The sequence below is a fragment of the Bos grunniens genome, chromosome 4 (genome assembly GCF_055505025.1).
Source record: "Bos grunniens cultivar Pamir isolate PY7600 chromosome 4, Bosgru_T2T1.0, whole genome shotgun sequence".
NCBI classification, from domain to species: Eukaryota; Metazoa; Chordata; class Mammalia; order Artiodactyla; family Bovidae; genus Bos; species Bos grunniens.
Window position 1 is genome coordinate 52,431,351 of NC_141168.1, and position 13,601 is coordinate 52,444,951.

Genomic DNA, 13,601 nt, shown 5'->3' on the forward strand with positions numbered 1-13,601 from the left:
TTCTCAGTTACCATTTCTTTGCCTCTCTCTCTTTCCTGTGTTTTGGTTAATTTCTTGAGTGTTATCCTCCATTTTGCCAATTAGTTCTTCAATTATGATAAATTCATGAAGTTATCCATTGTGCTTTTAAATTACATTTTTAGTTCTTTTAGATATTTGACTCTTTTCCAAATCAGCCTAGTGTTTTAAAGTATCGTTACATTCTTGAGTTTATTTCATTCATTTCATTCTGTATTTATTTTATTAACACTTTATACCTGTTTATTTTATGTTCTGTATTATCCATTCCAATATTCAAAATTCTTGGTGGTCTAAGTCAGCTTTTATTGTTCTTCTGACTCTCACCCATGAGACCTTTTTCCTCATACACTTCATAAATCAGGATTTTGACTGCCTTTCTGCTTTATCTGTATGAAACCTGTAAGACCTGAGTTGAGGGTGAGGCCCTCATAGGGAATCTGTGTTTACTTCTGCCAGGTACTGCAGCTTACTACTCATCTGGGCTCACATTGGGTTAACCTCTTGAACTCAGGTTTTCTGGATTCCACTGCTGTTGCTGACAAGTCCTCAGTCATGGCCAACTCTTTGCAACCCCATGGACTGTAGCCGGCCAGGCTCCTTCCATAGAATTTTTCTAGGCAAGAATTCTGGATTGGGTTACCATGTCCTACTCCAGGGGATCTTCCTGACTATCAGTTTAACCCCAAACCTTCATAGGACAGGCTTGGGGTTGGTTACACATTTTCAGGGAAGATGTATTATTCCAACCTGGAGCCTAGGCTGAGAGAGACTTCCTTGTTATTTCCCTTCACATAGTTTACTTTGGAAGGTGCATCTCTTTATTATTCTGCCTTTACATGAGGGCTCAGTTCCAATTCCCCATCTTACTTAGGTCCTGTGTGGCCACTAAAATCTAAGCCTCTTGGTTATAAAGATTGGCTGGATAGCCTCAGATTCAGCAAACACCTGTTTTCTAGCTCTGTTCAGTTCAACTATTTGTTTACCCTTCCTTACTTAATAGTTCAACTATTAAAGAGATATTTATACTATTTCATCAAGCACTTCTAGGTATCCAGATATAAATATTTCTCCAGACAGGAGTTTCTTATTATTTTTTCTGATGAAGAAACTAAGACCTGGAAAAGTTCATTGACTTTAAAAAGGTACAGCCAAGTGGAAACTCAAACTGAGTCTCCAACCTCCTTTTTCACGTCTTCATGGATCACACAAAATAACAGTATCTCCACTCTTAAAGTTGACATTTGTGGTGTCACTCCTAGTAACTCGAAATAACTCTGAAATCAGAAGTCAATTTTCCCCAAATTGTGATAACTTGCTAAAATAAGGTGAGATTAAATCACTGTCAAAGTCATTTGATGTATTACAACTGTGAGATAAGAGGCCTATGTGTCTGACTTCCAAGGCTATAGTGATTAGAGTAGAAATTTTAGTTGTAACAATTTCTTAAAGCATGTTCTGGCTTCTAAATCTGGATTTGAAACCACTGATCATGGAGGGAAAGGATCCATAGCTATGAAACAGGCACATTTTTAGGATCCATATAGGTATCTCTTCTTCCCAGACAAAATTGGCCCACTGGAGAAGGGAACAGCAAACCACTCCATATTCTTGCCTCAAGAACCCCATGAACAGTATGAAAAGGCAAAAAGATATGACACTGGAAGATGAGCCCCCCAGGTCAGTAGGTGTCCATTGTGCTACTGGGGAAGAGCAGAAAATTGGTTCAGAAAGAAAGAGGCTCAGCCAAAGTGGAAATGATGCTCAGTTACAGTTATGTCTGGTGGTGAAAGTAAAGTCTGATGCTATAAAGAACAATATTGCATAGGAATCTGTAACATTAGGTCCATGGTAAATTGGATGTAGTCAAGCAGGAGATGGCAAGAGTGAACATTGACATTTTAGGAATCAGTGAACTAAAGTGGACAGGAATGGGTGGATTCAATTCAGATGACCATTATATCTATTACCCTGGACAAGAATCCCTTAGAAGAAACGGAGTAGCCCTCATGGTCACAAAAGAGTCTGAAATGCAGTACTTAGGTACAGTCTCAAAAACGACAGAATGATCTCAGTTTGTTTTCAAGGCAAATCATTCAATATCATAGTAATCCAAGTCTATGTTCCAACCACTAATGCTGAGGAAGCTAAAGTTGAACATTCTGTGAAGACCTACAAGACCTTCTAGAGCAAACACCAAAAAAAAAAAAAAAGATGTCCTTTTTATCATAGGGGATTGGAATGCAAAAGTAGGAAGTCAAGAGATACCTGGAGTAACAGGCAAGTTTGGCTTTGGAGAACAAAATGAAGCAGGACAATGGCTAACAGAGTTTTGCCAAGAGAGCATGCTGGTTAAAGCAAACACCCTCCAACGAGAGATGACTCTACACATGGACATAACCAGATAATACCAAAATCAGATTGATTATATTCTTTTGCAGCTGAAGGTGGAGAAGCTCTATACAGTCAGCAAAAACAAGACCTGAAGCTGACTGTGACTCAGATCATCAGCTCCTTATTGCAAAATTCAGGCTTAAATTGAAGAAAGGAGGGAAAACCACTAGGCCATTCAAGTATAACCTAAATTAAATCCCTTATGATTATGTAGTGGAAGTGACAAATAGATTCAAGGGATTAGATCTGGTAGACAGGGTGCCTGAAGAACTATGAGGTTCATAACATTGTATAGGAGGTGGTGACAAAAACTATCCCAAAGAAAAACAAACGTAAGAAGGCAAAGTGGTTGTCTGAGGAGGCTTTACAAGTAGCTGAGAAAAGAAGAGAAGCCAAAGGCAAAGGAGAAAGGAGAAAGAGAAAGATACACTGAACTGAATTCAGAGTTCCAGAGAATAGCAAGGAGAGATAAGAAAGCCTTCTTAAGTGATCAATGCAAAGAAACAGAGGAAAACAACAGAATGGGAAAGACTAGTGATCTCTTCAAGAAAACTGGAGATTCTAAGGGGACATTTCATCCAAAGGTGGGCACAATAAAGGACAGGAACAGCCAGGACCTAACAGAAGCAGATGAGATTAAGAAGAGCTGGCAAGAATACACAGAAGAACTATACAAAAAGTCAAGGGGGCCTTAGGAGGTATTACTATAAACAAAGCTAGTGGAGGTGATGAAATTCCAGCTGAGCTATTTCAAATCCTAAAAGATGATGCTGGGAAAGTGCTGCACTCAATATGCCAGCAAATTTGGGAAATTCACCCGTGGCCACAGGACTGGAAAAGGTCAATAGTTTTCATTCCAATCTCAAAGAAGGGCAGTGTCAAAGAATGTTCAAACTACTGCACAATTGCGTTCACTTCACACGCTAGCAAGGTAATGCTAAAAATCCTTCAAGCTAGGCTTCCGCAGTACATCAACTAAGAACTTCCAGATGTACAAGCTGGATTTAGAAAAGGCAGAGGAACCAGAGATCAAATTACCAACAACTATTGGATCATTGAAAAAGCAAGGGAATTCCAGAAAAACATCTACTTCCGATTCATTGACCAGGCAAAAGCCTTTGACTGTGTGGATCACAACAAACAGTGGAAAATTCTTAGAGACAGGAATACCAGACCACCTTACCTGTCTTTTGAGAAATCTCTATGCAGGTCAAGAAGCAATAGTTAGAACCAGACGTGGAACAACAGACTGGTTCCAAATCAGGAAAGGAGTATATCAAGGCTGTATATTGTCACCCTGCTTATTTAACTTATATGCAGAGTACATCATGTGAAATGCCAGGTTGGATGAGTCACAAGCTGGAATCAAGATTTTTAGGAGAAATATCAACAACCTCAGATATGCAGATGATACCACTCAAATAGCAGGAAGTGAAGAACAAATAAAAAACCACTTGATAAGGGTGAAGAGGAGAGTGAAAAAACTGACTTAAAATTCAATATTCAAAAAACAAAGATCATGGCATCTGGTCCCATTACTTCACAGCAAATAGATGGGGAAAAAGTGGAAACAGTGACAGATTCTATTCTCTTGGGCTCCAAAATCACTGTGGACAGTGACTGCAACCATGAACTTTAAAAGACACTTGCTCCTTGGAAGAAAAAGCAGAGACATCACTTTGCTGACAAAGGTCCATATAGTCAGAGTTATGGTTTTTCCAGTAGTCATGTATGGCTGTGAGAGTTGGATCATAAAAAAGGCTGAGCACCAAAGACTTGATGCTTTCAAATTCTGGTGCTGGAGAAGACTCTTGAGAGTCCCTTGGACAGCAAGGACATCAAACCAGTCAATCCTAAAGAAAATCAATCCTTAATATTTGTTGGAAGGACTGACACTGAAGCTGAAGCTCCAATACTTTGGCCACCTCATGTAAAAAGCTGACTCTCTGGAAAAGACCCTGATGATGGGAAAGATTGAGGGCAGGAGGAGAAGGGGCATCAGAGAATAAGATGGTTGAATGGCATCACTGACTCAATGGACATGAGTTTGAGCAAACTCTGGGATATAGTGAAGGACAGGGAAGCCTGGCATGCTGTAGTTCGTGGGGTTGCAGAGAGTCGGACACAATTTAGCGGCTGAATAACTTCAGCAACAACAGGCATATCTTATAAGCATCAGGACTTTCTCACAGGTGAAACCCCAAATGAAGCATCTTTACGTCATATTAAGAAAATAAGCATAATTTGAAAGACATTTACATTATTTATTTATCCATTCTAAAAAAAGTAAACTCTATTAAATTGAATCTGAGTAATATTGCAGAATACTGTAACTAGCAAATCTTAGAATAGGGAAAGCAATATGTTTCTGAAGTAAATTGAAGTGAAAGTCACTCAGTCATGTCTGACTCTGGGATCCCATGGACTATACAGTCCATGGAATTCTCCAGGCCAGAATACTGGAGTGGGTAGCCTTTCCCTTCTCCAGGGGATCTTCCCAACTCAGAGATTGAACTCATGTCTCCCACATTGCAGGTGGATTCTTTACCAGCTGAGCCACTAGGGAAGCCCAAGAATACTGGAAAGGGTAGCCTATCCCTTCTCCAGCAGATCTACCCAACCCAGGAATCAAACCGGGGTCTCCTGCATTGTAGGCAGATTCTTCATCAGCTGAGCTACCAGAGAATCCCCAATGTTTTTGAGGTTTCCACAGAAAAAAGAAATGATATTCAGAATGTCAGTGTTCCTGTCTCAAATGACTGTATGTTAACAAACCACCACCACTGCCAAAAAATATATATGTACACACACCAAGATAAAATGACCTATAGCTATCAGCTGTGGTTTTGCGTTGTTTCATGCCAAATTCATATATCTCCATGAAATGGAGATGTCGTCCAAATTTCACATTTTTCTTCAATTTTATCAATTTTGTTCAATTTTCATCTTGTTCTCAGATGGTGTTTACCTTGCTTGCTGCTGCTGCTAAGTCACTTGAGTCGTGTCCGACTCTTTGTGACCCCATAGACGGCAGCCCACCAGGCTCCCCCGTCCCTGGGATTCTCCAGGCAAGAACACTGGAGTGGGTTGCCATTTCCTTCTCCAATGCATGAAAGTGAAAAGTGAAAGTGAAGTCGCTCAGTCGTGTCCGATTCTTGGCGACCCCATGGACTGCAGCCCACCAGGCTCCTCCGTCCATGGGATTTTCCAGGCAAGAGTACTGGAGTGGGGTGCCATTGCCTTGCTTAGCCTTTTTTAAAATTTAAGAAAACCTGTTGAGGGTTTGAAACTTCCTGTAGAGGGCGCTATTGATATGGTCAACTATACTAAACATTAAAAAAAAAAGTACATGGTTCATAAACTATAGACTCTGCTTAGAAGTCATTAGGTTGATATTTGGGAGAGTTGAATTAAACCAAAACCCTAAGCAGACTAATAATTCTTAAGCTGTTTAATACTTGTGAAACCGGGCATTCCTCTGGCTTTTAACGCTGGAGTCTGAAGGTTCTCTCCCCTCCCCCTTTATTATTTAATGAACAATTCCTCTTCTGGTCTGTATTAACAATGGTGCTTGGAACTCGGCATTGATAACACACTGTATGCCCTGTTGTGCTACATGTTGAATGATTTGTGTGTCTTTGAGAAAGTCCAGCTTCTCTTCTTAATCTGGTATCGTGGAGGCTCTGTAATTTACTCCCACAGTTCCCTGCCATAACATATTTCATGTCAAGGGGGAGGTTTCTTTTTTTTTTTTTTTTCTTTAAAAACTCTTAATAGAGATACTTCCAAACAAAGACAGAGAGCAAAGAGGATTCTCTTCAGATATTAAATGAGAACATAACCATAGCTTATTTTTCTTTTGTATTATTATGAGCCAATTGATGATTGCTTGGGGCTTTGTGGATGAATCAGACTTTTAATAAGTTTCAGTGAGAACAGTGTTCACGGAGATAAGTTAATTAATTGCTCTGCTGTGTGAAAGCTCATGTAGATAGAGTTTTATTCTACTATGAGAATGTTCTTAAAAAGGCACACAATTCTTACTTGAATGCTTATCAGCCAACCTTCACAGAAAATATTACTTTGCTCTTTAAAAAAAAAAAAGAAATTGTTAATAACCTTATTAAACTGAAATAAAATACATTACTTATCATTCTCCAGAATGGGAACTGAAAAGACATCTTTTCTTTCCGAGGTTCTGATGTCTCGCATCTATTGTTTACAAAATTCTTCTGGATGCTGACAGATACCTCTCTCTTGGTTACTTTTAATCTTGGAATTTTTGGCAAAGTGCTTCTTTTTTCCTCTGCATCACTTGGGTGATTTCAAACCAGAAGAATTCTTTGTCCTATCTTTACCCTGTCTCTGTGGCAGCGATGTAAGGGACTGTAAGAAAATGACTCTGAAAACATCACTGGCTAATACAGTGAGTTTTTCTCCTGATGGCTACAATTTACATGCCAGGGGCCCCCTAAGCCCTCCAGCATTTTCCTGATGCTATGAAGAGAAAAAAAAAAAAAAAATCAAAGTTTCTTAGAGTCTGGAATGCTTTCCCTGGCAATTGACAACAGAGTTCAAGTCAAGTTTATGATTTGGATTCTAACTTAGACTTTCCTTATGCTTTTTTAACTCTTTGAAAGATGGGTTGAAGATACTATAGTATGCGTTACATTCCTCCTGCTATATTTGTTTTATTATTGATTGAATTTTGAAAAGTCTTTGTTGATAATTTAGTTTTTTAGATTTTCTTTTAATAGAGAAAAGAAAGCAACCACTTAGAGTCTCATCCATCACCTTAATGCCTTTGCTGTCAATCTTTTTCAGGTAATAATTATTTACTGGATAGAAGTATATTTGTATTATCACTGTTTTCTGTTCTAGTTTGATATTCTGTTCAAATTTAGTATTATATCATAATTTTATCAAAACATTTTTCATATGTGTTGGTGTGGTCTTCAGCCCTCTTACAGATTTCAGTAAGTGCAATTTACACATGGCCTCAGGAATTAGGCACTGTTTTCACATGTAAGAACAATCACACCTGTCTCAAAGGACAATGCCAGGATTAAATGACTCCATCTGAATAGCCTAGCAGAGTGCCTGACATATAAGCCCTCAACAGTGTTTCTCCTTTTTCTCCCTCTTCTTTCCCTGATCTTAATTGGCTTTCATTTGTCACCACTAATATGCCATTACATGTTGTAGAATGAATCTCTTGGAACATAATTAAAGTATTTTCATGCTTTCCAATATAATTATAACATGAAAAAAATCAAGTCAGATCAACTGGCCATTAAAGAATTGCCCAGAGAAGGCTCTGTGCCACCCGGAGCTTTGCTGTAAGGCCTACTCCAGTTCCGATGGGCCATCAGCTGGTGGCCCACAGCGCCCTTCTTGGTGACAGCTGCCTAAAAGACACTCTTTTACCTCACCAAGTATTTCTGGGGCCTCAGGAGTGATTGGCTGTGGTTTTTCTAATATCAGAACAACAAATGAATCTCCCATCTCTGTCTCCTTTTAATTTTTCTACTTCTGTTTCTCTACTCTAGCATTCTTAGCACTCACCTTCCCTGTCCTGGGCAGCAATTTTATTTTCTGTCTTTTGGGGTGTGTTGTTCAGTAACCTTTGCATTTCTAGCCAGGGTCCATCCAGGAGGCATCCTTCTTTTCCTAAAGTGGCTGTTTTAGGAATATCAAAAGAACTGTCTTATTCTTCCCATTCTCCATCAGGGGGACAGCACTGAGGTTCAGGAGATTCTGGCTTCTGGGACTCCCCACTGGAGTTGCCTCTTCTTTGATTCTTGAGTGGAGGGTATATTCTACACACCATGCCCTTGCTTTTGGTAGCCTTGGATTATGTGTGACTGTATTTGCTGGGTTATGTAATATATCTCTTGCAAGTTTTCACCCTTGGGTGTTTTTAAAACACTCTTGTCCTTTACTGATGAGAGATTGGTATTTCCACTGTGCATCTAACCCTTCATAGAATCTTAGAATTTTAGCACAGAGCAATCTTATAGTTTATCTAGTCATATCCTCATCTTCAAAGGTGCAGGAAAGGAAGCTAGGAATGGCCAAGACATTTTCTAGATGCAGGTGACACCTTAGCTCATAACTCAGATCTTGTCTGTCTCATGACACTATTTCAGCTTCAGTGAGTTTGGGCTTAATGCTGTTTCTTTTTTTCAATTTATTCTTTTTAAGTACAGAGATCTTCCTCAACCCACAAAGTAGTGAGGCTTTTTAGCCAAGAAGCATCAACTATTTCTATTGGATCAAACTCTCTTCTCAGAAACCTTATTTCCTCAGACTCTGTATTTCATAAAGAAAGCAACAAAGTTTTAGATTTTCGAACATCTCTCCTCCTTTCCCTTCTCTCTGCTACATTTCCACCCATCTCTCCACTTGTTTCAACTTTTCTTGGTTACTTTGATATTCTGATGATTGATCATGGATTCTAGTCTCATTATCTTGCCTGTTAGATCTTAATGACCTTTCTTCTGGTCTCTCCTAGTCTTGTAAATGCGATATAAATTAAGGTCAACGTCTGGCTTCCAATCCAGTATAAAAAGAGATTGGAAGTCATCAATCCCATCCTAACAACTGAAAACTAACAATCATCTAACAGAAGATAATTTGTTCAAAATAATAATAACAACAGCACATTGAGTAATTATAGCTTATGGTTAAGAGAAAGGCAAACAAAGTTATAAGGAATGGGAAGGAGGAATTTTCTATTATAACATGCCTGGACTACAACTACCCATGAAGCACTATAGTGTTAAGACAGACTTGAATTAAGATGTATATTACAAATTCTTAATTACTTGAATTAAGATGTATATTACAAATTCTAGGGAAACTACTACAATTTTGTTTTAAAAGTATAATTGATATCCTAAAGAGAAAAGAGGAAATGGAATCATAACATTCTCAATTAAAAGCAGAAAAAGCAGGAAGAGTGGAAGACCAAAAAAGAAACAAAGAACAAGCAACAAATATAAAATAGTTGCAAATATGGTAGATAGAATTCCAACCACATCAATAATCACTTTAAATGTGAATAGTCCAATTAAAAGGCAGACTGTCAGAACAGATAAAAGAGATAAGACCTCACCCTATGTTGTCTATAAGAAATGTACGTTAAATATAAAGACAGATATAGATTAAAAATAAGATCGGGGAAAGATGTATCATGCTGTGTGTGTGCTCAGTCACTTCAGTCATGTCTGACTCTTTTCAATTCAATGGACTGTAGCCCTCCAGGCTCCTCTGTCCATGGGATTCTCCAGGTAAGAGTACTGGAATGGGTTGCCATTTCCTTCTCCAGGGATCTTCCCAACCCTGGGTTCAAACCTGGGTCTCTTGCATTGCAGGTGGATTTCTTACTGACTGAACCACAAGGGAAGCCCCTATATCATGCTAACACTAGTTAAAAGAAAGGAGTGGAGTAGGTATTTCAGATAAATTAGTTCTTCACATAAGTAATGAAGCCAGATATGCTTTAAAAGTCTTTGTTTTCTTCTCATAGAATTCATATTAAGAGAGAGTCCCCCATCTTTCAACATTCGGCACAAGTTTCACCTGCATTTGATTGTGTCCTTTGGGCTTCCCTGGTGGCTCAGATGGTAAAGAATCTGCCTGCAATGTGGGAGACCTGGGCTCTATCCCTGGGTTGGGAAGATCCCCTGGAGGAGGGCATGGCAACCCACTCCAGCTTTCTTGCCTGGAGAATTCTATGGACAGAGGAGCCTTGGCAATTACAGGAGTAAGAATAATTCTTTTGGCTTCCCTGGTGGCTCAGACAGTTAAGAGTCTTCCTGCAGTGCTGGAGACCCAGATTCAATCCCTGGGTCAGGAAGATCCCCTGGAGAAGGAAATGGCAACCCACTCCAGTATTCTTGCCTGGAAAATTCCATGGACAAAGGAGCCTTGACAGGCTACAGTCCATGGGGTTGCAGAGTTGGACCCGACTGGGCAACTTCACTTTCTTTCTGTAATTCAGTGATATACCATGTATGTTGAATGTTCTGGTCTGATTTGGCTTCATGATGGGCCAAGCACTATTGCTCAAAATTTTATCATGAAAAGAAGCCTTTTGAATATTCATCTTCTAACCCTTGCATTATTATTTAGGTAGAGAAAGAATAAAAGAATTATCATCCATTCCTGTTTTGTTTTAGCATACTTGTTGGTTTTACGTCTTCTTTGAATTGGAATGACTTTTATGTATTTGGAAATGTTCATCAAAGTTATCTGCCTTCCTATTTTGAAACGCTAGAGATTTTCTCTCTTCTCTGAAAGAGTAAAAGGACCACAATTACTTCCCTGGGGAGAGGGTGTTAAGAGGAAACTATTTGGAGGCTTTTAGGTGAAATTCACCATGTACCTGGAACACTGTCTAAATTTTCTTTGGCAAAGGGCCTATATTAGGCTCTTCTCATGGAAGATAAATACAAACCCTTTTAAATGATGTCTGTTGATCTCATCATCATCTCAGATTCCAAGATTCAACTACCTTGTGGGTACTCACCTCCTCTCCAGGGGAACAAGCCCACTCTGAGGCAGGATATAACCATTTCCATTAGTGGTCAAGGGCAGTTTCTCTCCACACTGGCTGTGCAGTATGAACTTCCCTTTTATATAGTCTTCAGTCAAGTGACATGATTTAGAGTGGGTGAAGATGAACATTTGTTGGGAACAAAGTAAAGAAAGAAGGAGAGGCCCTGTCTTCTTACTGATCTTCATGATGTTTCTGTTTTCAATTTTCCTTCATGCTATAGCCCTGGTGCATGTCAGGACAAGGTTGGTGTTAACCCAGGTTCCCCCCACCCTTTTCTTTTCCCAACTGGCTCCACTGGGTAGCAAATATCTGACTTGCACTCCAGGTTGCAACAGGTTGGTCGACATTGTACACTACATGCAGTGGGATGTGCTCCAATTACAGAGAACATCCTAAACCACACTTCATTTCAATAAAGACATAAAATCTCTTTTCCTTACTGGGGCCAAGAATGTCAAGCCAAAGGAGGTATTCTATGAAATGGTCTGCAAAGTAGGGCGAGGAGTTCCTTTCCCATTTTTTCTTTTTTCCTGTAACAACTCTAGGCAAATTCCTCAGAAATCAGATTGGCAAGGGCAGACAAGGGGTGGGCTGGAACTCCGGAATCTGGGCTTGCTGAATGCATGCCATGCCCTTGCCACGTAGCACAAATTGATGCCAACTGCAGAAAATAAAGACTTAAGTCAGAAGAGCAATACAGGCACAAGGCAATCATCAGCTCAATTAAACTGGTTATTCCACAAATAACCTAGAAACAGCAGGATTGCCAAACAATCTCCAGCCCCTGAAACATTTGCAAATGAGCATGACATCTGAGATTTTTTTCTTTCTTTGTAGCCATACACTGTCACATTTTAATGATGGATTATAGACATGGGCTTTTGGCAGCAAACTGTAGCAAACATGATTCTACACTTATTTTCTTTTAATCAGAAGATACAAGGGCTTATAGATCCATGGCACTGTGCCAGAGTTAGATAAAGCCCTAGAAAGAGAAATGTAGGATGGGAATATACATACACTTTCCCTTCTTTTCGGATACAAGGCAAATATGTTTTTCTTGTCATAAGATACATTATCTTTTGTTTTACTTTAGGTGGTATTTTTGCACCTGTTGGGGATGTTTATATTAAAATATATAACTAGATAGTATAGCATATGTATCTAATCCTATAATATGTACTAATCCATATCAGCATCATTTAAAAATGGCAAGTTGAACATATTTTTTCATAAACTAGTAATATAATCTCTTGATGTCATAAATATGAAAGTAACATTATTTCTACAGGCATGATGTCAGGAAGATATTATTTAAGCATTTAATGGGATCAGAGTCTTAGTGTACAAAAAATATACTTGTTTCTATAGGTTTCTTGTTTCTGTTCTACTTAGTTCAATCATTTTAACAGCAATTTGTTTTTATTTTTAAAACAGGACCATACATCTCGGATGCTATTGATTCTCTTTATTTTGGCGAGCTGAAGAATACCAGGTAACATCGTAAGAATGAAGCCACAACTTCTGTATTCTTCTGTTTTGTCCCTGTCTTGGTCTATACCTGTCTCCATTTTCCTTCTCCTCTTCCTTATATTCTTGATTATTTACCTTTATTCATTTCACTGGGCTGTGAGTACACAAAGAGGAAAAACTCTGGGTCTTATTTTATGAGGACAAATTACCTTATATTTTAAATGCCACAAGGATATATATATATATATATTTTTTTTTTTTGAAGAATTTTCTTGTTTGGGAGACTGCCTTGGATCGGAGGGTTAAATAATATATGGAACATAGTTTCCTAAAAATAACTCATTCTTAAACAGTAATGTAATAACTTGAAAATATAGAGAAAAATCTAAAATGTGGATTGGAAAAAAGTCCATAGCTTTGATTTAGGTCCCATATGTGTGGATGTGTGACATCCATCAATGGGTAAACAGTACCTGGTGGTTGATTACAGAGTGGGATTCCTCTCCAAAAAGGCACCCATTTACCCCTTGACAATACTCTGAGTGATGGATGTTGTATTCCAGATGGATCTATTTGGAGAAGCAAAGTTTAGGCTAGGGTGGGACCAATATAATGAGATGGGGGAAGACATGAGGACTGCATCTGTCTGGACCTCATGGGTTGGAGCCAGCCTCTGGAGGATCCATCAGCTCCTCCTTCTTCCAGTTTGTGAGATATTGAGGATCTGCCCCAAGGAGACCCATACCTGCCACAGCTGCCCCTTTTGCCCATTTATTTGACTTAGTGAATCAGGGTAGAAATGGTTCCTCTTTTTTCTTTTTAAAGTTCATTCATCAGCCTCACACAAGACCCTGGTCTTCATGTTTAGCAATTAGAATGACCAGGGGTGGGTTCAGCAATGGTAGGTCAGCAATGCTAAGGCTTGACTCATGCCCTCACAATCCTATCTTTGCCACAAAGCCTCCCATTATTCTGGAAAGGGTCTATGTCTGCTAGTCCTTTACCACACAAGACCTTACTTAGAACAAGAAAACACTAAAATCTGGGTTTGATTCAAAATGGTAGAACCAGTTAAAGCAGTTAGACTCTGGTATATAAGCCTTGGACTTTAACCTCAGGTTTCATGAGTTGAGATTCCAGTTCCAGGGGAAGA

General features: G+C 39.1%; 1 protein-coding gene across 1 annotated transcript in view; it reads left to right on the plus strand.

Annotated features, from left to right (window-relative positions):
- The window catches only part of CREB5 (cAMP responsive element binding protein 5), a 489,069-nt gene that overhangs the window by 21,608 nt on the left and 453,860 nt on the right, over nucleotides 1-13,601 (plus strand). Inside the window, exon 3 of the mRNA XM_086396401.1 lies at nucleotides 12,413-12,470. The gene's annotated coding sequence lies outside the window, so the exon portion shown is untranslated. The remainder of the gene's footprint in view (nucleotides 1-12,412; nucleotides 12,471-13,601) is intronic.